Source organism: Haemorhous mexicanus, chromosome 1 (genome assembly GCF_027477595.1).
Source record: "Haemorhous mexicanus isolate bHaeMex1 chromosome 1, bHaeMex1.pri, whole genome shotgun sequence".
In the NCBI taxonomy this organism is placed as follows: Eukaryota; Metazoa; Chordata; class Aves; order Passeriformes; family Fringillidae; genus Haemorhous; species Haemorhous mexicanus.
The window spans coordinates 98,956,191-98,982,791 of NC_082341.1; the positions used below are offsets into that span (position 1 = coordinate 98,956,191).

A 26,601-nucleotide genomic window follows, 5' to 3' on the forward strand; every position below is an offset into this window, starting at 1 on the left:
TTACCCTCAAGGGCGAATCTCGGATCAAAGATAAATTTTTTTGGTAAATGAATGAATGTAGAAATTCTCATCCTTTCTCCAGGTGATGCCCCATTCTTTTCAACTATAGTGGCTCCAATACAATGTGAAGACATAGCTAGACCTTGCCTTCCTATGAAACTCCAGCAGAACCTCTCAAATGATAAAGGCCTGTTATTTAAGGTCAAAAAAAAAAAAAAAAGATAAATACATCCTAAAATGAGGCTTCTTATTCTTCAGAGAGTCTTCTTAATGGAGAAAAATATATAAGAGGTGATAAAATTAAGTGGTATAACTTTGATTGTCACATTTTCAAGGTTACTGTGTTTCCTATGAAGGGCAATGTTCATTTTGCAACATCTGGTGTATTACTTTTTGGAAAAAAATAATGATTCATGTAATAATAATATTTAAAAATACTATATAGGACATGCCATTGTAAAAATCAATATTTAACTTGAGAAAATATTACCTCAGTTTAGCAAAAATGATTACATATCAAAAAAATCAATAGGGTTCAATTAGTTATTAGATTTAAAGATGCACACAGCCATGACGCTGGATTGAAATATAATGGTGCTACAGTATTCATTTCACCTCTTTGTGAAAATAAAAACCATCATAAATCAAATGCCATGTCTCAGTGAATTCATTTTTAGTGATGTCAGAATGGGAAAAGATGGAAGCACTAAAGTGTAATAGAATGATTTACAGAAGGCTGATATGGATTAATTTTATCACTGCTTCCTTTAGTTCCTGCCTTTATGTGTCCCTCAGCCTGTGAAGCTGTGCTTCACAGCAAGCCTCATCTGCTCAGGTTAACAGAAATCAAGAGAATACAGTCAGCCCTTCTTCATTTTTCTGCTGGCACTCTGGTTTCAGATGCAGCATAAAGAGAAATTTGAATGTCTTCCAGTTGTGATCTTTCTTCTGGGAGAAATGAATGTCTAGGAAAATTTAAACTCTGTTCTTGTAATCAGTGCTGGGGTTTTGCTTTTCTCTTTTCTCTTTTCTGCTGCCAGACTGCGGCTGGTGACGCACCAGACCTCGCCATCTATTTGAGCAGGATTAAAGCCAGGCAGGGTGTTCATCTGTGCTCCTGCTGCCCTGCTCCCATCCCTAATCTCTTGTGGGAGCAGATAGAACAGCATGGCTCTTTCCAGTGACCTCCTCCAGTGGGAGTCTGCCCCAAGAGCCCACCCCTGGGGAGGGGACTCTGAGTCATGATGGTGGCAGGGCAATACTGAGGGGTTATTGGCTCCATGGCTGAGTCCTCTCCCATGCCTTGAGAGGGTCTCTGACAAGTCCTGACCCATCACAGCTCCCAGTCAAGTCAGCTGTGACAATGTACCTGCCACCACACTCAGCTCAAGACCTTCATGGAGAGCAGCCCACAGGCTGAGATCACAAGCTGCTTTAGATAGGTGACAGCTCTCTGTTAAAAGGCAAAATATTGGGAAATGTTTCTATACCTCATCTGGTTTAGACAATACTTTATTATATGATAAATGAGCTTATAGGGACAGGCATTGTTAATTTTAATGCATGAAGATGCAGGTGCACTTATAGAAAAGTTTTCTCAACTGTTCTAATAGATTGTACTGCTTCTATGAAATGGAAAATCTACTTCAGCATTTGGGAAATTTCAGTAAGGGTTTGCCTGCTTTTAGGTAAGTAAGCCACTCTAGGCACAAGGGATATTGCAGGGAAATAGAAAATGCTAATAAAAGCATGACAGATACAAAAATAACTTTTTGAGTGAATAAAATAAGATCACTCAATTATTTTGCACCAATTCATAGTCCATCAGTGTCAGATTGGATTATCTCTTGATGGTATTCCTCATGAATTTTTTTCTTCTTTATTTTGAATTACAATATTGAATGGTGTTAATGTGCACTTAATTTTCTACTAAGTTACTATTTAATCTTTTTGCTGTTATTGTTGTTAAATGCCCACAAATTTTTGCAGGGATTCATGGTCCACAATATACATACTATAGTTCTCATAAACATAGTTGCTCATTTGTATTTTTGAACACCTGACAATGAATACACAAGAAAAGAAATCTGATGGTGAATACATACACCAGAAATATAATATTTTATTTTTGACAATCTACCTCTTACAAGTTTTAGTAAGGAATTTAATTTGTATCTTGTATTCAGCACAATGTTTTCCCAGTAAAACCCATGAGTTGGTAGGGAGCATTACTTTTGTGTATAACCAATATCTTTGCCTTACAAGAAGTCAATATATTCTTTATTTACTATTACATAGAGAGAAGTAAGAGACATGTCAGTTTTAAAACATTACAGGAAAAACTCAATGAGCAGCATACATTCACTGGTTCTAAAGGCAAGGACTGGAATGGAAGTTAATTTTCTTCTTCCTAGTTTTCTTTTTCAGCTACAAGGAAAAAATTAATTATGTTGACATTTTTATTGCTCCTCTTAAAAAAACCCCAAGAAATATAAACAAACAATTAGCTAAAAAATCCTTCAGCTTATTTTCTCTTATACATAACACCACTAGCTACATAAATCATTAGAGCGCTGTTGTGGCACTTATGTCCCTAGGTGTATATATGCTAAATGTAATAGAATATGACTCAAATTTTCTCTGAGGTGAATGGGAGACGGAGAGATAAAAAGTTATCTAATTTTCTATGGCAGGACATAAATTCGCATCAAATTCATTTTGTGAGCTGGAATTTCATCATTCCTTTTTACTCCTTAAGACCATCTAAAAGAATTAAATTGCACACACAGATTTAATTAGGTTGGTTTCACTCTGCTTAAAAATTCAGAACTAAAAGTTCTGAAACTTTCCATTTATGGTTTGTAAAATTTCTCCACTCTATGCATCTAGAGAAAAAGTAAAAGCAATTAGCTAAGTGTTTAAGAGTGAATTTTGTAATGTGTTCAGAACAAATAAATGGTTAAAGACTTAAAAAAGCCTGGACGGGTACAGAAGGAAAAAAAACACTTCTGAACATAGAACTCCTTTTATCTAGATTAATATACCTTATTTTAGAGTACCCTTTACAGAGTAAAGAAAAGTATTTCTGACACTGAAGTATCTATGGGATAAGGCTGGTATGCACTGAGAGAAAAGCCAAATCCTGATGGAACTCTGAGCAACTGCCCTTTCCATGGATGTCACATAATATTGGTCACATTGATACCAATACCAGACCATTTCAAAGAGAAATAAAAAAACTAATGATCTTTTCTGTCACTACACAAGCTCCTAGTGACTCAACAAATAAAGCATAGTCTATTTCTATTTAACCCCTATTTTTGAATTAAAATTATCATGGTTTTGCTGTTAAACTGATTAAAAAATGTCATATTCTACTGAATTGGATGTAGAGGATTGTGACTTAGGTAGTTCTGCAAAAAATTATTTTTATTGTATTTCACTGAAAGAGTTCTTTTGCCAAATGATCATTACTTGTGATTCCAGACCAAAAAGCATTTCCAGACTACATGGGCTCAATCATGTTGTTAGGAGGGAAAAAGCTTAGACACCAGATTAGCATGTGCACAATGTTTGTCCTAGAACCTGCTATAACATAATCCTTTATTATTGGACCTAATAAACTAGTTCTATAGCAAAGAGCTTGGCTCTTTATGCCAACATATTTACCATATTTATTTATGCCAGCAAGGCATAAAGAACAATATAATGCCAGCTAAACATGAATACACATCCTTAGAAAGGAACCACCCTGCTCTAACACTCTCATGTAAGTTTCAAAAAGGTTGAATTTGAAGAAAAATCTTCATACTAAACTCCTGACTTTTAACCAAGGGTCTTTAAAACAAAACATAGGAATCTTTACAACTGGACCCAAAGGAACTGACTGTGTTGAAAGAAGTGTCTGGAACTGCATGTCAAGTGGGTTGTGCATACATATCTACACAAATCTAAGTATGACTGAGGATATTTAGAAACTCAAAAAAAGATAGCTTTTAAATATTTTGTACACTGCTTATAGCCAGATGTTGTCATGGTTTAACCCCTGCCAGCAACTACAGACCACGCAGCTCACTTCTCCACCAGCGGGATCAAGGAGAGAATCAGAGGGTAAAAGCTGGAAAAATACTCAAGGATTGAGACAATGTCAATTTAATAGGAAAAGGAAAAACCACACATGCAAAATGAAACAAGGGATTAATTTGCTGCTCAGGTAGGCAGGCAGGTATTCAGACACCTGCAGGAGAAGAAAATTAATTCTTCTCCAGCCAAAACCAGAACTGATGCTTGGCTTTGTCAACAATATTTATTGTTGCTTAATTGTTTCCCTTATCATGTTTATAATTTCCTTGTCCTTCATCTCCTGGCCTTTGAGGACAGAGATATGGGACACCAGCTTTGGTATCTGCACTCAGAAAAGGTCTCTGACAAGTCTTAACACCAACATTTTAGACATTTTAGTGAGAGGGGACCTAGCAACAAAATATTATTGTCATTATAAGAAATGATAGCAATTACTGAAGTGCTCAAATATCTTGAAGAAAAGTGTCAGAAAATTTACATCTGAGAGAGAAATAGCTCTCTTTTGGGGAAAATGCCATTCAATGTTCCATAAAGCAATAAATAGAAGCCCTCTGAAAATCCTCCTTTCTATCTGCAACAGCAATGTTATGATTGCCAAATTTTAAAACATTGATTGAAAGGTGAAGGAGAAAAACGTCCCTGCTGGAACACTGTACCACAAGAGGAAGGACAGAAATTAAGTGCAGTGCTACTGGAAGAAACCTGTATTCTGTGTAAGCTGTCTGGATCCATGCACAGGAAAGGGATCATCTGCTTTTGGTATGGCATCTGTCTGTACTAGACCTTTGACACAAGATTCTGGAGACTCAAACTTCTGGACATTGTCAGGTGGACAAGGAACAGCAAGGAAGAAAAACAATGTTCCAACAAATGGAATCACATACAAAGCAAGTCTTTTAAGAGAATGTGAGAAATGTAAACTGAAGCATTTTCTTTTCCATCAATGGGACAAGGCAAGGACAAAATTTGACAGACTTTTTTTTTTTTTTTTCTCTCCACTGATTCCCATTTTAGTCCATACTTTCAAACATTTCAGTTACAAATTAGATACTGGATGTTACTGTGAGGGTATGTATCTCTCTCAAAGAATCTACACTCTGGTTTAATCCAAGATGATTTATTTACTGTGGAAGACAGAAGTTTATTTAAATTTTACCATTTGGGGTTTCCAGAACATATTTCAATTCACTTCCAAATTTTATCTTTGGACAAGAAAAGTTTAACTTTCAAAATAACATTTATTCTGTAAAACAGAAAAAAAAAAGAAAAGGAAAAGATGTGATCTTCCATATTTGCATAAGAAATTAGGAAAATAATGAGTTAGGTAAAAGATGGTACTTAGATACCTCTTCAGATACTGCCATTGGTTTCTTTTAAAAGAAAGACTTCCAACTGTTAAAACTTTCTTTTACACACCATTTAAACTAGAATTTCCTTTGCACAGATTTTGGTTGTTCTTGTTTAAAAGAGCATTTTAGTGTTTATAATTGTGTAATATTTTCCAAATGTTCATATTAGATATAATGTTTGGATATTGCATATTTCAGTAAGGTACTCACATAATTACAAAGTGCAATCCCACAGCACCATTTGTCTTACAAAATTATTGACAAATACTGTTTGCCACATCTAAGTGTTTAACCCAAATACCAAGCTGATTATTTACACTGGTTGCTTTCTGGGAAACATCAGGTTGCTTCTTCCATCCTGTACTTGACTGCAAGCACAGGATTTATTTTTGATCCTGGGCTGCATCTACAGGGACATTGCTAGCAGAGAGGTAGAAATCTGATTATCCAGTTCTACATACTGCTTGTCAGGCCACATCTGCAGTACTGCATCCAGCTCTGGTCCCAAAATTCAGAAAAGACATGGACTGATGGGAGGGGGTCCAAAGGAGGGCCATGAAGATAAAACCTGCTCTGTAAGCAAAGATGGGAAGAGTTAAGTCTTTTATCTGAGAAAAGATGCTCTCATCACAGTATTCCACTATTTAAAGTGTGACTACAAAGAGGATGGAACCTCTCTCCTCGTGAAGATCCACATGGAAAAGTCAAGGAGCAACACGTAAAGTTGTACCAGGAGTGGTTTCACCTTAACATAAGAAATAATTTTATGGTGAAATAATTTTTTATGGTGAGTAAAAGCATTCACTGGAACAGCTTCCCCAGAGATGTGGTGTAATCTTCATTGCTGGGGGTTTCCAGATGCAATAGGACAGAGTGCTAGATGATCTTCCAGGGGCTCCCATTCCTGTGCAAGTTTGGACCAGATCTCTTTCAATCTGGGCTGTTCTGTGATTGTATAACCATAACTTACACAGATTCACCTGATGTGACTGGTACAGGCTATGTTAGGAGACTTCCCCACACAGTAAATCAAAATAAAAGTCACAGTTGACAAGTTTCAGATCTTTTATAGGTAACAGAAACCAGAAAGTTGGGAAAATTCCTGGAGTAAGTGGGATTTACACCTGCATTGCCAGAATTGCAAAAAACACCAGAGAGCAAAAACAGGGTAAAATCCTTTAATCTTGCAGAAAAAAGCAGCTTGAGGACTTAATATCACTCATTAGCAAAACACCATTGGTCATTTTGTTTTAGGTAAAAGTTTCATCCCCCAAAACATGAACGCTGTTTTGACACCATATGAGTGCTTCAGGGGAGAAGAGCAGAGGTCTGAGTTGTTAGTTAAGCTGGGAAATCACAAATTCTCAGAAAAAAAATTAGTGTTGGCCTATATATACAGTACAAGAATGAACTCTGAATGTGAAAACCATGAAAATGGACCAAACAGATGTTCTGGATGTAGGTGTTGAAGTTCTGATTCCAGCTGGCTCCAAGGAACCTGGTGCAGGAGCTGAGGGGAGCTGGTGCTGTCTCTGCAGATGATCTTCTCAAGTACTTCAATATTCGTCATCCTTCTTTCTCAATACCCAAATCAGTAATTAAATTTATAGGCAAGGAATTAAGTTAAATTTCCCAAGTTGAGTCTGTTTTGACCCCTACAGTAGATAAAGTGCAATTTTGTTTAAAGATCAGTTATTTGAATTACATTGGCGTGAAAAATAGAGTAGATTTGAAACTCATTTTTGCCTTCAAAGGGAATTTGTCCTTAAATATGAGCAGTCTAAGACTGTCAAGTTCATTATTAATATATTGCATTTTTGTAGAGCTTTTCATAGTGAAATATCCCAAAATATTTTATAAATTACAGCCTACTGGTCAACCAGCTTTCTGCCATTTACAGCAGAAAAGGATAATGAATAAATTTGGCTATGGGAATGACAACCATATTTCATTTAATATAATTTTTTCAACTTGTTTTGGAATCAAAAGCCCCACGCTGTCTGCCTTCCAGGACTAAGAATTCATCACTGGAAAATTACCCCCAATATATTGCAAAAAAGAACATTTTGTGGGGTCATCTAGAGCTGGAGGCAGTAGCTATTTTGCCTGTGTTTCATGAGTTTCTGCCATGAGGAAGGAGCTTGTGTGGCAGCTCAGGCTTGGACACTGGCTAAAGAAAATCTCTGCCAGATGCTGTGAGGCTGAGAAAGGACCGAGGAGTCTGAGGGGTTCAAATGAGTTCCCCATCAGTGAGAAGCCACCTCAGATGATCCATGTGGGCTGTGAGCACTGGCCAGGGAAGAACGGATTTCCATGTGAACTGCTGGGATAATTTCCCATGTAAACGAGACAACAAATTTATCTTTGCACTGCAATAGATTAACACATTGATTTTTAAAGCTTTCTGAACAAATACTTAGGTGAACACAGAGCTTTTCTAACCTTCGACAGAACGCTTTCTTCATCCTCAAGGCAGCAGCAAGCCTGTTTTTCTTTTTTTAACTTCAGGCCAATAGAAGAAAAAGAACAAGATTTGCTACTTCTGGAAGAAACACAGTTCAGGCTAACATATTTAGGATTAGATCTACCTTTCTGAGGAAGGATCAGTATTTGCATTTTTGATCTCCATTCTGAAGTGTGTGACACAGTTTCTAGTCATACTCTGTCATGCAAGGTAGAGCCTTCCATGGTAACAGGTTAATATAAACAAATACATAAAATTGATTTTATTTCACTGAAACCACATATGGAAGAAAATGTTTCAAATTTTGTACTGTTCCCTTCAGCATTTTGGGAATGCTTATATATCTAATATAATTACCTGCAGAGAAAAATAATATTTAACAAATTTCTAGTATGTCAGAATGAAGGTTAAACAGTTAACTCTTAACTGGGGAGTAAAAATATTATAGTACACAAATTTCATGTTCAGGTTGGTGTTGAAAAAATCTGGTTTTCTATATTGTTTAGCCTGTGTCAAACAAAACCTTATATTCTGTTTCTTCTTCACATTCTTGACAAGTAAAGACCTAAGAGTAAAACTTTTATGCAATAGAACATGCAAATTTCAACCTTTGCCTATAGAAAATGAAATAAAAGAGCGGATTTTAGAACATATTTTTCCTTTTGGCACTCCCTGTCTATTTAAAAGTAGCAAAAAAAAAATGCAAAACCATTGCATGAATAATTCATATCAAAGCAGATTTTTTTGTTCTCTTCGTGCTCTGAATTGAAGCATAAATGCCCTGTGTCTGTGTACACCGGATAAGCATTTAGTTGCTTCCAGAATCTTCCCTGTCTACTTAAAATTTCAGAATCTAATGGTTAAAACCAGAGTGATGTACAGTTCTAAGCTGAAAGCTAATAATCATGTGAATAATAGAGAAGATTTTTGGGGGAATAAAGGAAAAGACTTGTTCCCATTCTCTGCTTTGATCAAGTAAGTGCAGTGAGATCTCCTAGTCATAACCACATGTAATTATTATCTCTTTCTCCTCTGCAGCAGCTCATCCCCAGTTTTCAGCATATAACTTTTCTAAAAAAGTTATTTTTGTGAGCTTAGTATCATAAGCTGGGAATTTGTAGGTATTCTTCCCACCCCTATTTGATTTCCCCAGAGCATTTGCTGCAGATGACTGATGGAGTTTACTAATTTAGGCTGCATTATTTTTCTCATATCTGCTGCTGATCTATCCTGATATTGGAACCAATTATTAGCTTGTATATGGTACTGTAAATGCATTTCAAGCACTTAATGCATTCCATCTACTGTTTTCAAATTATTTTTTTCCATTATCTGTTGATACACTATTTTTATTTTTTTTTTAGCAGTGCAGGTATTTTTACTACTGTTTCAGGGTATTCTGCTTGCTTAATTGTAATTTTCACTACACAACCACAGCAGACCACAGCTACCCTACTCTTATACACCTTTCTAACCCCTTGGCTGGCTTTCCCTGCTCACTCTGCCCAAACATCCTCACTCCACAGGAGTGCTAATTTTTCCACTGCTAATTTTTAGTTGTTACACAGTGCCAGATTTTAAAATCTCACTGCAAGCCCAAATGGATTCAGAAGCTCTTTACACAGGTAGCACACGGGTACAACAATGGCTGGTGGTTATGCCTGGGATTTATTTATGCCAAGTTTCCTAGTCTTTTTCCAAGTCTCTTTTTTCTCTCTCTTGAGTTGGCCGGTGCTCTACACCAGAGGACCCCAACGACTCACTCAACATGAGAAAGCAGTATTCACTCAGAGCCCAGAAAACCACCTGTATCCTGGGCTGCATGGAAAGAAACATGGCCAGAAGGTCGAGGGAGGTGATTCTGCTCCTCCACTCTGCTCCCGTCAGACCCCACCTGGAACACTGGGTACAGTTAGGTACCAGCATAGGAAGGATATGGAACTGAAGGAGCAAGTCCACAGGAGGGCCACAAAGTTGATAAGATTATAAAGTCCCTCCCCATGAAGACAGGCTGAGAAAGTTGGGGCTTCTCAGCCTGGAGAAGAGAAGGTTGCCTGAATACCTCACAGCAACCTTACAGTACCTGAAGGGGACCTACAGGGCAGATGGAGAGGGGACTCTCCATCAGGAGCTCTAGTGATAGGGCAAGGAGTAATGGGGTCAAACTGAAAGAGGGGAAATTTAGATATGTGAAACAAATTCTTTAGTGTGATGGTGGTTAGACACTGCAACAGGTTGGCCAGAGAAGTTGTGAATATCCCATTCCTGGCAGTGTTCAAGGCCAGGTTAGATGGGGCATTGAACGGCCTGGTCTGGTGGAAGGTGTCCCTGTCCATTCTAGGGAGTTGGGCATAAAAGATTTTAAGGCTCCTTCCAGCCCAAACCCTCCTATGATTCTAACTAAAGCAAAATTATTCTCAAAAAAAGTATTTAATGTATAACAGCCTGCATCATTTAAAGGATGCCACTGAGAAGACAGTGTGGAAAAGTCCATGTAAGTACATAGAACTAACTCACCAGAGAGGATGAAGCAATAAGCCATTAAAGTTTTTTCAAAGGTTTACAGCTAGCAGTATGTGAGAGGGGTAATTGGAGCAGCTAAAGTTAGTTTAGTTACATTTATCTTCGAAATTCCATTAAATCAAATGGAAACAAGATAAGACCAGAGGGTCTTTGCAACAATTGTCCCATCTTAAAATTTGTTTTACAAAGTAATTTACAAAGCTTGGAAAGAGCTCAGGAAAAAAAAAAAAAAACAACTCAAATGTTCAAAGTCTGCCAAAATCACAAATCTCTTACAGGGGAGAGTGATTGCCAGCCTTAAAAATAAGTGTTTCCATTTGCCAGTAATGATACAAAAGCTACAGAAGGGCAAATAGTCCACAAACCTATAGCTACTTCTGTAATGTATTTAAAAATGTTTTTAAGTTCTTTGACACTAAAAGTGAAATCTGGCAGTTGTTTTAGATTTTTACTTTTCACTCTTTCTGAAAGAAAATATTTAGCATTCTAGGTTTTTTTTAAATGTACTTAAAGGTCTCTTTATTCACCTGAAGTGTTATATTAGAAAATCTCTCATATCATCACTAGTGAAATAGCAGTTGAATATTTCACAAAATAACTTTTGGTGCAATTTATCATATAACTGAATTAAAGAAGGTTGCAAAAAAGGACAGGTGGTGTACCTTATGTTTTCCTCAATTACAAGATTGCAGATAAACCCTTATGGTACAGCAGCTGTTTACTGTCATGCTTTTCTACTAGTAATCAGTTTATGTACCACAGTTTTGCTCACATCAGCTTCAGATAATATCTTCTAAATAGCTCAGCAGGTCAGATTTCAACCTTCTGTGATGTGATAATTCCATTAGATCATCATCCTTGCATTATTTCCTCTGTTCCTTTTGCTACTGACATATTTTGTTTATCCTACCAATCAATTCCTTTTTCAAGAGCCATCCTTCCACATGACTAAGCTTTTCCAGTTTTCAAATGTTTTCTCTGATGTATTCCTTAATGTTCCTACATTTATTTTCTGAAACATCCTATAAAACTCACCTTCATCCGAAGGCCATAATTAAACTGTTCTTTGTCTCCTGTGAATTGCAACTCAGACAAATTATATTGTTCTCTTATCTTTCACTCTTTCAGCTTGATAATGAAGTTTGTATTGGGTTTGCATGGCAAGCTTTTGGCAGAGGGGAGGCTGCTAGGGTGGCTTTTGTGAGAAGCTGCCAGAAGGTTCCCCATGTCCAAGCGAGCCAATGTCAGCTGTTTCCAAGCTGGACCCAAGGCTGCCCAGGGCTGAGCCCATCAGTGACACTAGAAGGGCCTGTGGGATTAGTGGTTAAAAGGAAGGGAATCTACGGCACAACATAACTGCAGATGGAGAGAGGTGTGAGAGTATGTGAGAGAAATGTCTCTGCAGACACCAATGTCAGTGGAGAAGGAGGGATAGCAGGTGCTGCAAGTGCTGGAGCAGAGATTCTCCTGCAGCCCATGTGCAGGGCACAGAGAGTCAGCTGTGCCCTTGCAGCCCATGGATATCCACAGTGGAGCAGGGATTCCCCTGCAGCCCATGGAGGAGACCCATGCCAGAGCAGGTGGATGCCCAGAGGGAAGGAGGCTGTGATCCTGTGGGTAGCCAACATTGTAACAGACTCCTGGCAGGACCCATGGAGAGAGGAGCCCACGCTGGAACAGGATTGCTCACTGGACCTCTGGACCTGTGGATGACCCATGCTGGAGCAGCCTATTCCTGATGGACTGCACCCTGTGGGAGGGACCTGCACTGGGGCAGTGCATGGAGGACTGTCTCCAACAGGAGGGACCCCACAGGGGAAGAGTGTGAGGAGTCCTCCTCCTGGGAAAGAAGAGGGACAAAAATAACATGCTAAACTGACCTACTTTGATTTCTTTTGCAATAAATTGAACTAATTTCCCCAAACCCAGTCTGGTTTTTGGTGACAGGAACTGGTGAGTGATCTCTCCCTGCTCTCATCTCTAACCAGGAGCCTTTCATTACATTTTCCCTGTCCAAGTAAAGAAGGGAGTAATAGAACAGCTCTGGTGGTCACCTGACCCCCAGCTCACATCAACCCACTAGACACTTTCCCTTCTGCTTTCTGACATGTCTTCCATGTCAACAAACATCTTTTTTTAGGAGTTAATTTTACTTCAGATATTTGACTTTTTGCTGTAAAATCACTAGCTGTAATTATCTTCCTATCCTTTGTCTTAAAGCAGATGAGTTCGTACCCTAAATCTCTGCTGGTGATTTTTCCTGCAATAAGCTTGGTGACATAATGTGTTGTTGACATTTATTCCAACACCTTCTCCGTTCCCTGTAACTGCATTCAAGCATCTCCTCAGTGAATATCTGCCATGGGTGATCTTTTCATTGCCCTGATTAAAGACCAATATTTCATCAGATACCCTCTGTGGACTGCTAAATAGCATCCCATGCCCACACAAATGAGCAATGCGCTTCCTGTTTGGTTGCAGAAGCTCTGGCCACATAAAGCAAAGGCAGTTCTCTTTATAGAAATCTTCATTTGCAGGTTTAATTAACTCCCTGAGTAATGCTAGTCCCCTCTGCTTTGCCTTTGACATGTTCTCTCACCAGGGTCAACAGGAAGGACATTAGATCCAGGACGTCAGGTGAAGAAACAAAGGATCAGCCACCCACACAAAGTTTTTGATCTCTTCTCTTCCAAAACATATTTGTCCCTAAACAATGGGTTTTGTTCCCATTTTACTTCATTTTTACAAGGGTACTTTTATCTGGTCTGCTTTAATGAGACTTCACTCTGTTTTTTTCCTGTAGCAGTTCCCACAGTGCAGTTGAAATTTTCTTTACATTTTATTATTTAATACTTTTATCATAGCCTTTGCACACGCTTTGCTTATATGATAAAATGTAGCTTGAATTTAATTAACTGTAAATAAATTTTGTTTAATATTTGACATGGTTCTTTCAAGATCTAATAAAGCCTTTTCATATGACAGGAGACAAGGAAGGAGACACTGTTATTTGCAGCCTCTCTTCTTTGCTGAAATTCACAGGTGTAACAGTAAAAATAATTTAGAACTGCAAACGGAGAAAAATGCTGATGGCATGGACAAGAAGTCTGCTTGTTTCAGACTTTGCAGTAGATACTGAAACAAAAAATTGCATCTGTTTTTCTAAAATATTGCCTGTTTTCATAAATGATTTACCATTGTTAGTGTATTAAATTACATCCCAAAATTGCCCTTCCCTGTCTGTGTACAGAGCCTCCCCAGGCAGACAAGCAGCATGCCCAGACTCCAGAGGGAGGAACATATGAACACTGGGTGAGTTATGTAGGATTGAGGAGATGCACAGTGTCTCACTGCCCAACAAAGGAAAGATATTTTCTGCATAGTATACTGGAGGAAGACGTTAACAAAACCAAACATATTTAATGACTGTCCCTCAGCATTCTGAAGAAAGATTTATTAAGCCTGAGACAGTTCTCAGCTTTGTGGTCTTTTGGGACAGTGCTGCAATGGAGCAATGGAGAAGTTGCTTTCTCGAAACCATAACTGATTTTGGAAGTACTTTATGTGATTTGATAACTCTTGCTCTTTCAGGAATGTTTTCCTTGGATGACATAGGATGGAACAGCTTGTTTCAAACAGAAAAAATAGACAATTTCTAAGCCAGAGAAATTCAGTAAATCTCTCAAATAATAATTAAAAAAAATCCTTTAATAAGGAATTTTACAGAAGCATGACATTTAGCATAAAAATTAAAAAGAATTAGAATAAAAAGAAAGGAAGGTGGGGTTTTTTGGTTATTGAGTGTGCAGCCACAATGCTCTAATATTAAATGCTGGAATTGTGAGGGGCTTCATTTACAACTGAGCACCCTACTTTCAGTTCCAGCTGCTCAATATTATGACCAAATATTGATATCATGAAATATGAAGAATAATTCAGTTCACTGTACTACTCAAATGAAGTATCTCTGGCTATCAATAATAGGTATAAAAATACCCCCAAACTAATGCTAATAACTATCCCATTAAATTTGTTAATTACAGAGAAGAGAGATCTTTTAATTTGCTGTACTCCTTCTATATAGCTTTTTGCTTCATGCTTTATAGAGAAGACATCATGACAGTATTAAACATGAAGCATCTCTTATGCCATGTAGGTCGTTCAGTTTATCCAATAACCCATAAACATTGTTTTGGTTTCCATGGTTACTCAGAGGATGCTAACACTTTTCTTCAACACCATTGGTTGCCACGAATACAACAAATCCTTAAAAACCACAGCAGTTACGAATCCAGATTACAGGGGTGTAGTCCTGCATTCAGAAATTGCATGTAGTAAATCTCGTTTGATGCAGCCTTTGAATCCAGAATGTATTCTCAGCAGCATTCTTCTTTGGATTAATCAAGACACTAAGATTGAAATAAGAAGTGAAAATTGCAGAATCATTTATTCATAGAATGGTTTGGGTTGGAAGTGACCTAAGAAATAATCCAGTTCCAGCCTCTCTGCCATGGGCAGGGACACATTCCAGCTAGAGGCTGCTTAAAGCCCCATCCAGCCTAGCAGGGGTGGGGCATCCACAGCTTCTCTGGGCAACGTGTTCCAGTGCCTAACCATCATCAACATAAAAAATTTCTCCCTAATATCTAATCTAAACCCATCCTCTTTCAGGTTAAAGCTGTTCCCCCTCCTCCTATCACTGCATGCTCCTGTGAAAAGTCCCTCTCCAGATCTCTCACAGGCCCCCTTCATATGTTGGGAGGCTGCTATACCTGGACTGTGCTCTGAAATAGAAACCCTTAAGGATCTGTATCAGATTATTTGCAAAAAATATACTCCAATTACTTCTGATTTTTCACTTCAATGTATTAAAAAATAAAATCCTGTCTTTTCATTAGAACAAATGATGCTTAAAATCTAATTTTTAAACTAATTTAGGAGTGAAATAAAGAGACTAGCTTTACTTTTTAGACACATGTAATGCAATAGAACTTGCCCAACAAACAGCTTGCTGAAATAATTTCATTTCATGTAAAGGCTGAACAATTTCTGCAATGTGCTATAATACATAATACAGACCTAGTACCTATAATATTTATTTTTAAAAAGACAAAGGAAAATATGGTTATAGACTGCACACTTAATGAGCAGGAACATAAATGCCATTGCTGCCCAAAACAACGAATCACATTTCTCAGGCATAATAAAACTTAGATTACCTTCCATGAAAGAAAATCTTTTCTTTTTAATGAAATGTCACTCTTTTGCCTTCACAAAGAGTTCTAGAAATGCTGAATATCAAGTATCTAATGTAAAATCCTGAGCTGTTTTTGTTCTGGCTGGAGATTTTTTTTTTTGGACTGTACTTGTCAGTGGATATCTCTTTATCGCCTTTATAGGATGGCTCATTTAAATCTCAGTTCGCATTTTCAGTTCATTAGTCAGTTAAAAACGCCAGTAAGCCAGCTGAATTCAGAACTGCAGAAAAGATTTGCAAATTTCTAGTCACAATACTTCATCTAGGACTGAATTTATTTTCAGTTGAAATATAGGCATAAATAATATTCCATTAACTGTAATTGGGGACTGGCTTCTTAAGCTACCAGTGCAGCCTTTGAGCCTAAGGCATTAAAACATCTCGAATTCATTTGACAATTGCAACATTTATGCAGGAGCTGGTCCCCAGCAGAGCATCAGCCAAGCTGAAAATGTTCTGGTAAGCCTATAGTGTTAATATAGAGGATAGAGGTAAATCTTTACTATCTCTAAGGCTGCCCAGGACCTGAAAATCAAATCTGAGTGTTTAGCTATCTTAGGAGTACACTAGGCTGCTTTCAAGACCAGGATATTGTTGTGACCCATTATTCAAGAGCTGCCTGGAACCAGCTTTGTTGTGGAGTTGCTCTCCCTTTCATGACACATGCTTTGATGCACAGAAAATAGCTGCATAAATACCATAGCAAATATCACATACTGCAAAAATCCAGCAACATGGTGGAAAATTGCACAAAACAGGAAAATTCTCCACAGTTCATGGTGTGATATTTAAAAATCTGGCTTTTTCTAAGGCTTTTTCTGAGCTATTTCTTGTGGTGTGATATTTAAGAGATTGGACTTTTCTTATGCCTTTTCTGAGCTGTTTCTCCGAAACGTCACCCTCCCTGTGCTCTCTATCAGCTATCAGTTCGTGTGACTTTGCTGCTCTCAGGCTTTGTACCTTCTTACCAGTGGATGGTCAGGGAACAAAGAGCCAACACTGCTATAAGTACACAGACACCAATAAATCAGCTCATAAACCCTGGCCCAAACATGGCTCAGAGCCAGGTGAATATTAAGGCTATAGCACATACATTTCCCTGGCCATCTGCTTTTGGCAGCTATATGTGACAAGATACCGTATCAGCCAAACTTTTGTTTTGACTGCCTTTGCCTAAGAAACATTTCAAATTCTGTTTTAATAAGAAGCTCTCTAACACAACAAAAGGGCAAGAATGAGTTTGACATGAATGATTCTGCTCAAGATGAATTTGTACTGTGAGATACAAAAACACCTGAAATTCTGCCTGGTTAATAGCAAATAGCTTGTGCTTTTCTTTTTTTTTTTTTTTTTTCCTGGGCCCTCCATCACTCCCTATAACTATAAAGAGGATAAAACTTTGTCAGAGTGAAGCAACTCTTGCTCTTAGATTAGGCACCCTTCTTCCCTCCTGGCCTCAACAAGCAGCTAAGGCATAATGAAAAAAATATATTTAAACACAGCTCTTCATTATTGCTGGCTGTTTGAAGGGCCAGCATGATATGACAGCATCTTAAAATATTGCCATAAAGGAACTATTCTCAGCATGCCCAGAAAGCTTCTCAGCAGTAACACTGGGCCTAGGAACATCAGCATGAACTCTCATGAAGGCTAAGCCAGAAGATTTACCACTTGATTTATTGTCATGTTCCCAAATAACTGAAAGCTGATAAAATCCTAAGATACATATTGCTTTTTATGGAAAACTATCAAACATACCAGCAGAAGGGAGGGTATTTGGGGCAGTTGTTGGTTTAGTTTTTTATGTTTTGTTTTTTTTTTTTTTTTTTTTAATTTTGAAGTGGTTTTTATGCTTTCTTAGACTTATAAGGCAAATGCTGATGAAAAGAAAAATAAAAAAGTGAGCTTAACCTCTCTTGTAACTTCTCACTTTGCCATGCTGTTCCACTTTTTTTATTGTTGTTTTTTAAATGTGCTGGTTTTTTGCACAGTGGACCACACAATATTAGCAGGAAGAGTACTCCCTTGACTGTATGTCTTTACAGGAAGGATTTGATGTTTGATTCAAATATTTCCCCTCATACCCCCCCCTTAAAGTGATTTGGAATATTTAAGTGTTAAGTTGATTGGACTGAACCCTGTGGAAACAATACAGTTTCCTTTGTTTTATTTCAGCGTGCAACAAACACTAACTCCATAAAAAGCTTCTTAAAAATAGATTAGATATGCCAATAATGACCAGATATGCCAATAATAACTAGATATGCCAATATTTTCCTCAGTTTAGGAATATTGACATTCAGAATTTCAATTTGTTGTAAGATTAAGCAGCAAAATTCCTGAAACAGGAAAATCCCACTTGCATCAACAGAATTTAGGTAAAGGGGTAAGTTCACAACCTGGAGACAGTGTCTTTTCTCTATTTCTTCCCAAAGTAAAGAAATGTCAAAAATGAGAAGTCTTGCTTTAGCTTTATCCATATGAAGTATCTATTGGCAGTGTGCAGACTCCAGATTCATTTAAAGTCATGGTAAGGGGTTGAGTTCTTATCTCCATCTAAACAAAGCACAACAGTTTTCTTTTTAAAGGTTATTCTTTGCCTCTTAATAAAACTATGCTGCAAGGTTCTGACTTTTTTCCATTACTATGATGTCAGTACTCTTCCAATGATTAACTATTTAAGCAAATGTTTGTCATGTCTCAATCCAAAAATGTTTGCAAAGTGCTACTGCTGCAATAGATGGACAAACAACAATTTAACTGCAGAAGTTACCACAATGACATGTCAAACACATATTTCATGGAAATCAAACAGTTAAAACATCGGCTTTAGTCATTAAAACCGTGTTGTTTGTTTAGTCTGTTAACATCATTTTATAATGAACAGCAGAATAAAAATGGATATCATTACAGCAGTAAAAAACACCAGGGACTTACCTACATAATAGCATTGTCTTAGCCTTGGTCAGCAAACAAATGTTCCTGCACAGACAGTCCAAGGTGGGGGACTCTGCCAGACAATTTTTGCTTCTAAAGCTGCCTGAGTACTTGTGCAGTACTTTTTTTGACTTGATAAAGATAAAAATTCATATCCTACACTTCTGAAAGCTACAGGCTTTCAGGATAAGAGTACTTGATTCTTGGATTACCACTCCTGTCATGTTCCACAGCTTTTAAAATATTTAATACCATTTTTGGCTTTTTCTTTCAATACATATTTATAACTGTGAAATAATTTAATGCTTATTTAAGGTATTCTACTACCTTGAGCCTTGAGTGGTGATTATCTCAGGGAGACAGGATTTCCTGCAGTCATATCAGAGTAATATCAAATTTTGCTGGACACTGCTTGATGTATTTCTCTATTCAAGGGACAAGCTTTTGGAAAGCCAAAATCCTCCTACTTTATTTTTCTTTGGTTTCCCCAAATAGAGGAGTTTCACTTTTTTTGAGATGCATGAGCATTACATTAAGCAAAAATAGTATTCTTGCCTCTACACAAAGTTGAAATTATTTTTCCACTGCTGTGGGACGCGCTGTAAGTAGATTGCAACTTGGAATTGCTGGGAGTATAGAGAAAAATAACAGATTTTATTAGATTTTGTTATCTACTGCTTATGTGTCACTTTCTCTGCCAAATATGCCCCAAATAATTCAAAGTATAAATAGATTATTCGAAATGTTATTTTGAAATTCTGTAGGGAAGATTGTATTACTGCTTTGTTAAGCAAACCTGAATTGCTGGATACTTTCTATGCCTTTTCCTGATGTTTCTAACAAGACAAGCTATCCAAGAATAGATTATTTCATTGTATTATACAGAGTTGGACACAAGAAATGGAGAGCATATTTACTCCTCAAAATTCCTTGTAATTTGCAAGTTAATTATTTTGGAGTAATAGCTTTTGTCATACTTTGAAAGAAATCACTTGCTTCATAGCTACTTTCTTGCTCTGAATGTTTCTTCATTTTTTACTTCCAGAACAGTTTCAAGCCTGACTTTACATAATGCAGTAAAGCTACAAGAAGAAAAAAACCCAAAATATATCCTTTTAGACTTTTATTATCACCTATCAACCGTGCATAAATAAGTATGTGCACATGGTTAGAAAATACTGAGCAATCCAATATATCTTAAACAATTTGTAGCTGCATTTTCCCTTCCTTTCCCATAAAAATTGTCATAATAATATATAATACCAATGGCCGGGTCTGATACAGTGATTTCATTTGTCAGTAATTTATCAGTGGCCACTAATGATTGAAAAGTGATAATTTTGCTGTCTCATATCCTGGGAGAGACAATCACTGAATGTGATTTCCACATTCCACTAGTGGCTAGATTTTGTGGTTAAATGCAAAGAATTCCTCTTTGCCTGTGGCTGTGGCCATGGTCAGAAAAACTATGGCAATTTTCTGTGCTCAAAGCTGTTATATAACAAAAGTCACTGTTATGGACCATAACTACCTGCTTGGGGGGTAAATAAACTATGCCTTTGTCATCCTTAATTTCTCAATAAGTCTGCAATTTGTCTGTCTAAAAAGAAGCCCCAATCTACCCTCCTTTAAGTGTCTACACTCATTTGAATGGGGTAAGACTTTATGGTGAACTTTAAAAATTTATTTCTGCTGATGGCAAATACAATAAAATAACCATAAATACTGTGTTTACCTACAAACATGAATAATATTCTGTATGTTGCGAAGGACATTTGCTGAATTCATTTTGTCAGTAAGCATTGATTGCCCTGTAGGAAAAGGCAAGAACTTTCCAGTGCCCATTAAGCTAACATTTGTAGTCTAATGCTATTAAGGCAAATAAATTACATGCAGTTGTTCAGGAAGGCAGAGGGAGGGAGTGCTGAATTTAATAAAGCCTCCCAATACTTTACTGCTGTGTGCTTGCATTTTTGCATGAATGCATCTGGTGTTAAAGAAATCTAGTCCTGTAATACCATTTCAGAGGCAGATCCCTTTGTGCTCAAGGCTCTAATAAAGTTGAATACCTATTCAGTGGACAAAGAATTTCAGAATCAATGTGGAACCCTAGTTTTTCTCTTTATCTCCTATCTCCATTTACACATATTTCTATGAGCTGCCACACCATCAATATTACATTTCTAAGTGTTAATAAACTTATGGTTAGGCACAGACTTTGTTTGTGACAGCAGCCAAGAAGCTTAGGTATTTACATGTATTCAAGAAACACTGTAGAGAAAATTTTACAGTATATAACTGGAAGGAGGACCATGGGTGATTCAAAAGTACACATTGCAACACATTTAGCCATGTTCTTTGGCTGAAGTTTGATTGCCTCAAATCTTACCAGGTGCCTTTTAAACTGTAGTTATATCATATCTTGAATGTGAAAAACAAAATACTGATACTTTACCAGGGCAGAATGGAAAGTGTGAAGATAAATGTTTGCCTGGATTGAAAAAGACCACTGAAAGATTAACTGTACTGAACCCAACATGCAAGGAGATTGTTTCTAGATGAACAGTCACAAATTCATGATTCCAGGTAATAACGAAACCAAAAGGTCTTTTGGAGGTCCTGCTTCTGCTGTTATCTATACCCAGTCCACACTGTAATTTAAAAAATCAATATTTCTTCATCTGCCAGACCCAGACAACATTATTAGGATCATTATTGGTCATTTGCTGAATATGGAAAAGAAAACCAAATTTCATTAATCCACTTTTTTTTCTGAAGCACTGACCAAAGAGTTTCAATGTCAATAGACGGAAATATACAATGTTACTTTTTAAGAGACCTTAGCAGGGGAAAATCCATAATGAACTAATAAAGGAAGTATTCAGCAAGGCTAATAATTCAAAACATGTTTTCAGTAACTATAGGAGAAGTTTAGAATTTCCCCATATTTAACCCAGCAACAGAGAGAAAATGTTTCAGTAGACAGACCTTTTCATAATTAAATCAATAAGGACAAAATGTTTGTTGTAGTCAGACTTCATTTTAAGTGAGGTTTATTTCCTTCTGTGGGGAATCACTTAAGAAATGTGATGGCAAAACAGACATGAACAAAAATTTAGAATGTAAGACAAAGTGAAGGACAGTTTCTGGTGAATTAATCATATCGTGTCTAAACCTGCTTTTAAAAGTCTGCTCCATTCCAGATCAAATGCCAGATCTCCAGGGGGTTAACCAGCCACCTGTACCTTCTCTGGTAGGAGCCACCTAAAACTACATTAAATCTCACACTAAGTCTTGCTGCAACTTTCTGCATGATAATTAACATCACCTTGTTTGTTCATCATATGTGTGGACTTGTGTGACTTTGTCTTTCATGACATTTTGCTAGTGAATGGTAACCAGATTGTCAGTTAGCAACCTCATTTGTTTTCACGTGGCTTGTGAAGAAAACCACCACTATAAAATCTTATCTTGCATTCTAGGTATTTTAAAAATTTGAGGTGAATTTTAAAATGATTAATCTAATAAATCAGATGTATTCATTAATCAGGTGAATAGTCAGTTTCATAGCTTTACTCCCAGAAACTGAGAGAGAAAAGCAGGTTTCACTAGGCTGCTTTTATTTGCTCTCCCATAAAGAGTCCAGGACTCTGCTGACATTTTGTAAATACCTGGCAGAATTAGATGCAGTAGTACAAAGTACACAAAACAATGAGCAGACTTGCAGTGATGTGGAAGATAAATATGATTTGCAAAGTCATTTACTCAGGTGATCCTGAGGCTTCAACTTATCTCTGTTGCAGTCTTTGATATTTACAGTAGTAAAATTAAACTTACAATTCCAAAAAGGTTCTAGCTATTTTCATAATAATTTTGCAAAAATAATTCTATGTATCACATTGCCACTTGAATGCTGCCCAGATTAATTTTGCTGATGTAAAAGTACTGAAAACACTCCCTTATATTGGCACAGAGGTACAAAAATATTTCAGTGATGTGTCTTCGGTAAAGAATTTGGGTGCAACACTCATTGAAATAGCTTGAACAAATAAAAATGGAGGCATCAAAATCGTGTTAATTTGACAAAAATTTAGACAATATTTAGGCCAATGTAGACAGAGTAACCAGGATTTTATGGATTTTATTCTGTTCCTACTCAAGCAGAAATAACATTGAAATGGGAAAGATTTTACCGTTTGTATTCAAAATAAAAGCTCCCTTTGAAGCAAGTGAATTCAATGTCATTGATATAACCTGTGGTCTTCAGGTCTTTTATCTATGCATAAAATGGTTTAGGAAAACCACTCTGCAGGATATTTAAAACTGATTTTCACAAAACTGTGATTGAATGCAAGACTTCTTTTACTAAACAGTCAAACAAAGCATGAAAGATACATCAACAGTATGATGCCAATACTATAAGCAAGCAGGAGCAAGAATTTTTCCTAAGCTAAAAGTTTATCAGTCAATTTGTTGAAAAATAAAGGTTTTAAAATGCTTCAGAACCTTTTAGAGCAGTTTGTGCTGTAGTGATGACATCTGAAACACATACATTCCTTACATTTTGCAAATATTTAAGTAGTTCCCACATGTTCCTACCAGATTATTAAATTTCTTCTATCTTTTGAAATGAGTCATGGTGGACTAGGAAAGAAATAAAAAATCTCTTAGAAAATCGTGTGTGAATCTACCACTCTGTCATTCTAATTTATTGGGAAAACAACATGCATGGTGGTTTTGTAGCAATTAGAGCAAAGAAAGTTGAATTGCTTTGCACAGGACTGGTACTTGCCAGCACTTTATGTTTCTATGTAAATTAGGAGAAAGAAAATTTAAGCCACAACTTAAACTGTTTTCCAGAACAAAAACTAATTGACTTTTTCAGGCTGAAGAAATTATTTTTAGTAAATACTTAACAGCATTGTCTAGAAAAGACAAAATCAAATTAAAAACAAAATTTAAAAAAATTAAAAATGGAAACTAATATACTGTCCGTAATAGTGTGAAATTTTTGGAGGGTAAAATAAACACATAAATCTGAATAGGCTCTTTCTGAAATATGCCAATTATTCTGAAAAAAAAAAAATTGCATTTTTTTAATGTTTGAAAATTTTAATCTCATCGATTCAATTACTCTTTAACAATTGTAACATCAGTGACATTAAAAATTTTCACTTCTATTGGATAAAAATATATTTGGTCCAGATTCTTCTTGTCCCCAGCTTGTAGTACTTTTCCCCATGTCCAATGGAAGACAAAATAAATTGGAAAAAAAAAAAACTTCGTCTTAGTTGAATACAATTTCCATAGATTACTTGAAATTTCACTATAGATTGAAATGCTATAGAAAGGATAGTAACTAATAAATAGATTTTGTACTGTTGCTTTATCTGTCATATTGACACTGTCTTACAAATAATGGAGATACAACTAAGAAGAATTTGTCTATAGCTAAAACCTTTTAAATTAAAAAGGTTGTTTTAAGAAAAACCTACTCAGCATGTTAGATTCCAAAGAGTTCTATCAGGGCTGGTTTCAGAGTATTATAAATTAAACAATAAAGCAATTGTTCTGCTAAGTGCTAACCTATCAAAGTTTGGAATACATCAGAGGCAGAGTAGCGCAGAGAAAGTCTTTGATGTGCTAGAAATTTGTCTTTACTATGTGTGAAAGATTATTCATACCAAGGCAAACTTATCTCTACTTGATGTGACTTTGCAGATAGCTTTCAGTAAATTGTTTCTTCTGATTATTTGAACAATCATATTGAAGGCAATGAAGCAATTCAATAAAAATCTGCCTAAATCTTGAAATGATGAAGATTTAAATGAACTTAATATTCTTATGTACAAAGTATTTTTAGAAATAATACTATAAATACACGGTTTTGTAAGATTTATAAAAAAATCCACAAACTGTTCAATGGAAAATTAAATAATATACTTCTTTTATGAAGGATTCCCTTCTGTAAAATTTTTTACAGTTATAGTAGTTACTTGTGGCCAGATTCTACTTCCAGTGTTATGAATTACTATTACAAATCTTAAGTGGGAAAAAAATTTGGCCTCATGAAGTGTGGTTTCTTCTTTCACACAGAATGGAACGCATAAAAGAATATAATGTTTTAAAAAGAAATAGATGTGAAGGGAAATTATTCTAAGGCCTTAAAAAGCAGACGGAAAGAGCAATTCTATCTCAGTAATTTGAAAGATTTTTGTTTTGTACTAAGCATATGGAACCAAAGTGAGGTGAGGAAGTGAGGTGAAAAAGTGTATAGAAAACTGCAATTAATTCAATTTTAACAGAACCTGGAAAAGCAAACTAATGTGAAGACAGAAGACTAAAATAGAATAATAGAGAAAGTGGGATAGGATAATCAGGTAGTAGAATAAAATGCTTTAATGCATTTCCATATTGCAAAGGTTACATTCAAATTAGTTTCCCAAAATACTTTATAAGGGCATATATATTCATGAATGAGTTATTCACATTGTAAACGGAACATAATACATCTAATTAATAACTTAGACTTTTAATACTTTGAAATTTAAATTTTTATATGCTTTCATATATGTGACGTCAGAGCCTAATCTATATACCTGAAAGCACTGTGCTTGCTGACAAGAATACCCTTTTAATCAATACAGAGAACATCCTCCTACTAAATCACTCCAATAATCCAGCTTTTAACATTGCTCATAAAAATCAGAACACAAATTAGTCTTAATTGTACCAACAATTAAATTTTGTTAAGAACAAGATTAGCTAAGCAGTTAATTAAACAATGTTTTACAGATTTATAATGATTTTAATACTGGGACTGCAGAGCTTATATACTTACAAAAATGGAATTTAAGGTAGCCAGTAGTTCTTGAGGTATTGATCCTTGTGATAATGTTCACCCAGGCTAAGATGTAATTCAGTGTATTCAGTGTTCAAAATCCATAACAGCACTTGCATTTGAAAGATGATCCAGAAAAAAAAGGTATTAGCTCGGCTGTGAAGAAAAACAAAATGTTAGAAGCTCAGTTTTTCAGCTTGTGCAGGAAGTTTCATTAGAAACTCCATTTGCCTACCTACAGCAAACTCAAATAAATGCACAAGTTCAAACAGAAATGTTAAGAAAAACTAATAGAAAATCAAACTTTGAAATATAATCCCATAAAAAAACACCACTGGCTGGATAAATGGAAATATTTGAAAGTAAATGTCATGTTTCCAATGAGGTTTTTGTGTTCTTGTCATTCAAACAGTATTGCAAAGGTCAGTTTATTGAAATGTCATGCCTGAAAAATCTACATGCATTCTTTCTCCCTACACTTTAAAGAAGTTTTTTTCAGTGACCATTGTCACATTGTCTTAAGCTGTGCAATGAATCAAGCTAAGTGGAAATATGTTTTGTGCTATTGTAAAATACAATAAATATGAAATAAGTAGTTACAGCTGACACAAAATTCAAGCCCTTTGAGGGAACTTACCAAAAGAGATCAGTACTTCTGGACAGACAGAGTGCTCACATCAAATCCATTTTCCTTTTAAAGAGAAATGTATCAATAAGGAAGTCCAAGATTACAAAGACAGTGCTTAAACCTTAATCCAGAACTTGAATTCATGTGTGGAGGTCATGATCTCAATTCTGTTCCTCTTTCAGAGCAAGGTTCAGCAACCTTGCTCCCTCTATGCCTAATTTAACTGTACAGTAGACAAGCTGGGGTAACATGCATCCCAGACAGTAAAATGCTCTTAATGATAAAATTTCATTCTTAAGCTCTTCTAGAGATGTAGCTTGGATAAAAAAAAGAAAAACCTACAAAAAACCCCCTGAAAATCTTAAAGACTATGCAGAAATCCTTAGTTTGCTGAACTGCAACTTTCACCCTTAGAGAAAAAATTAAGTAATTGCAACAGTCTCAACGAATAGAAGAGTGAATATTCACTGAGCATTGTCTTATTTGTGATGCTGTATCCTAAACACTGAACTGGAGAAT

The 26,601-nt window shown here is 36.2% G+C and overlaps 1 long non-coding RNA gene across 8 annotated transcripts in view; it reads right to left on the reverse strand.

Annotated features, from left to right (window-relative positions):
- LOC132332585 (uncharacterized) overlaps positions 1–26,601 on the reverse strand; it is a 71,087-nt gene extending 44,486 nt beyond the window's left edge. For 4 of the 8 annotated variants that reach the window (XR_009487941.1, XR_009487943.1, XR_009487939.1 and 1 more), the window contains exons 1-2: positions 26,092–26,601; positions 25,455–25,610 (exon numbers count right to left, since the gene is read on the reverse strand). This is a non-coding gene — a long non-coding RNA (uncharacterized LOC132332585). Of the gene's footprint in view, positions 1–25,454; positions 25,611–25,689; positions 25,824–26,091 lie in introns of those variants that run through there. The other 4 variants (XR_009487942.1, XR_009487949.1, XR_009487946.1 and 1 more) reach the window with 4 other exon arrangements.